Source organism: Rhagoletis pomonella, unplaced genomic scaffold, assembly GCF_013731165.1.
Source record: "Rhagoletis pomonella isolate Grant_MI unplaced genomic scaffold, Rhpom_1.0 Rhpom_scaffold_15909, whole genome shotgun sequence".
In the NCBI taxonomy this organism is placed as follows: domain Eukaryota; kingdom Metazoa; phylum Arthropoda; class Insecta; order Diptera; family Tephritidae; genus Rhagoletis; species Rhagoletis pomonella.
The window spans coordinates 348-3,481 of record NW_023474428.1 but is presented as its reverse complement, the minus strand read 5'-3'; the positions used below and the strand labels follow the sequence as shown (position 1 = coordinate 3,481).

The 3,134-nt window shown below is 43.1% G+C and overlaps 1 long non-coding RNA gene across 2 annotated transcripts; it reads right to left on the bottom strand.

Annotated features, from left to right (window-relative positions):
• Positions 1 to 7: 7 nt before the first annotated feature.
• Positions 8 to 905, bottom strand: LOC118757267. Of its 2 annotated transcripts, XR_004995197.1 has the most exons (4): positions 868 to 905; positions 582 to 810; positions 305 to 515; positions 8 to 196 (listed from the first exon to the last, which is right to left on the bottom strand). It is a non-coding gene; the product is annotated as an uncharacterized LOC118757267 (long non-coding RNA). The 2 variants fall into 2 exon arrangements; XR_004995196.1 differs by lacking the exon at positions 8 to 196 and having other exon boundaries at positions 292 to 515.
• Between the last annotated feature and the right edge of the window lie 2,229 nt (positions 906 to 3,134).

The following is a 3,134-nucleotide window of genomic DNA, read 5'->3' as shown; positions in this document are numbered from 1 at the left end:
AACTACTTTGTTGTTTAATAAATTTACTACTGATTTTATAAAAGCGCCTAGGCGCTAATAATTGCTGCTGTGTTGCGATAATTTGACAGCAGGCGAATAACGCTGTTGGATAATTGGACTTGGACAGGTCATGCTGCAAATAAGTGCCACAGCATCTATGCGCCAAGCATTAAATTGGTTTACCTGTATACGTTCACTGAAAGTGGTTGATAAGAAATAGCCATGAAAGTGCTTGTGATAATAGCGGTACACCGCGTTGCTGCGCGTGCCAGAAGCTGGCCAGGAGCGCATTGATAATACACACCATGGCTGGTAATTTGATATGCCAATGCACATGAGATTTAACAACAAAGGGACGTATCATCGTTGCAAACATGCCCAGCAGCAGCAACCATGTGTTTGCATAGCCAACTGATGGTGGTAGCAGCGGAAATATCGCTAAACACACACTTAATGGCAACCATATGTAAAGCTTTGCATTATTACCAGGGAATGCGCGAAAATTTATTACTAGACTGTAAATTAAAAAAAACTCAATGCAATTAGTTTGCGCTCAAATTCCTTATAAGTTTCGGATATACCTTTATCAGTGCGGTGTAAATTTTCTAGAAAGTTTGGCGTACCAGGCTTATGCACATGACCAGCCGTGTCCAGACCCAGGAGATGTAAGAAGAAAATTACTTTTTCTGGCCTCCTTGGGCTTCTTTATATTTCGTGCCCATAAGATTTTTTCATCAGCTGGATGGTGTGCAGACTTTTCGGCTTATTTGCTGGAAAGTAACACCAGCAGAAATTATGCCAAGCAACCTCCTGTAATTAAGAAAGAATTACATTGAAACATATATAATACTATTATTTTACGCATACCTAACCTCCAGATTACACAACCGCCGCGTGCCAGAAAGTCTTATAATTGAAGTAAGATATGAATTCGCCGTGTATGTATACGGATTTTCATTGAATTCATTCTGACATTTTTTGCAATGAAAAAATGTACATACGTACATATGTATACGCTTTCCATTGCATAAATTCGCCTTGAATGGCTTCTGACATTTGTACCTATGTACATACATACACACATTCCACAAAGTGAACGTAGTAAGGTAGCTCGAATTAGTGAACCGTTTCAACATTCAGTTCACTCGCTAGTTGCAATAAAATAAATACTTTTATGACTGCTTAAAGATGCATTGTCATAAGCAAATATCAATGCATTAATTTTTTATAAGTCTATCAGACATTTTGATGTAAATTTCATAAGCAAACATGATATTTATGTATTTTATAACCAAACGGTTCTGCAATTATACTTACGAAATCTGCTGCATATGAGCTACCCTGTTTTAGCCGAGTATCGCCTACAGCGGCATCCAAATTTTTTTTTGGGTGGCAGGCCAGTTGTAGGGTTGCGAGAATGGCTATAAACTCTCCAAATGTCGATTAATACGTTTTTCGACAGCTTCATTCAATGAGGTTTTGAATGGATGATGACGAAAGTAGCAGTTCAAGTTATTCATAAAAAACTTCATTGTATGGAGAACACCACTTTGGCACTATAAGGTCTAACTATTTAGAAGAAAAATTCATTCAAAACTAAATCGTGTGGTATAAATAATTTGTATCTTGTCATGCATCCCTGTATGTTGGAATGCATGTGGGCGATCCAGTTGTCATTTTCATGGATCGCAACTCAACCATTAGACCCTATTCACATGCGGAAGTTTATGAAATACAATTAGTAACCACATAATGCCACATTCACACTTACAGAATCTTGTTTGTATCTCATAAACAAAAATTTGTCATGCCAAATGCATAGAGAATTTCCGCCTAAATTACTCGCCACCCAACAATATTTAAATAAATGGTTTCCGGTTCGAACGGATAGTAAAAATATTCCCATTTATTGCAGCAACTATGACTCGCTTCACCCAATTGCGCAAAAAAGCGGCACAACACGCACATCGCTATCCTCAATCGTGTCGCTTATGCAACGGCAAACACCCGATAAGACTGTGTCCGGTCTACAGGGCAAAAAATCCTGAGGAGCGACTTCGCGAAGCAATACTTGGCAAGTATTGTATCAACTGCCTCGCAATGACCCATCGAGCGGAAAACTGTACTAGTGCGGAGAGATGCCGCCGGTGTCATGACAAGCATCACACCACCATTCATCTGGACCCCATTGATAGGAGACCCTGGAGTCGACAGGTGGACGAAGAAGAAGACGAATTGGACGTGATCTCTATCTATGCATCCGAATCCGGAACGGAAACTCGGTCTTTCCGTCCGGAACTGGAAACTGGAGACGGTATTGAATCCAGAGCGGAGACTAGGACTCTCTGCCCGAACAATGACAGGGGAGCGGAAACTCGGACTTTCCAACCTCCACTTCATCACACGACTCAAAGAGTGGCTGCATTGGAAACTAGGTCTTTCCGATCACGCCAACATACGCGACGAACCCGCGGAGCGGAAACCGGGTCTTTCCGCCCGCACCAGCTAACCCCGGGCCCAACTGACCGTCGTGATCAGGGAGGAATAGTGGCACGATCTCGCCAACTCAGAGCACCGAACAACTTCCGAATGGGTCTTGTCAGTGCCGTGAGACAAACCGAGGTGCTACGACCTATGGTGTCGATTTCATCCACGGCAATAATCAAAGTCGAGCCAGGAGGAAGACTGCACCTTGTTCGGGCACTGATAGATGCTTGTACACCATCAAGCGTAATATCGAGCGACCTTTCTAGGGAGCTGGGCTTAAAGGTAACCCGGTCGGGGAAACAAAGAGGCTGCCTAGAGAGTATTCGAGGGAAGCACGGGGTAAATAAGCAGCTGGCAACCCATGCACACATAATAAAAAATTATCGACGAATATCGCCGCCTAGAAATGTCGACCCGGCCATAGCTGGGACATATGCGCACATTCGGCTCGCCGACCCGAACTTCTTCAGGTCCTCTCCGATTCGGATCGTCCTCGGCGCCGATGTCTACGCCGACATCATCATGCCCAGTGTTTTGCCGACATCTTTCGGACCTCTGTTGGCCCAAAGCACAATCTTTGGATATGTACTTTCAGGCGTATACCGCACGTAGTAGAAAAATAAAATTACAAGCCACATTTTATTTGC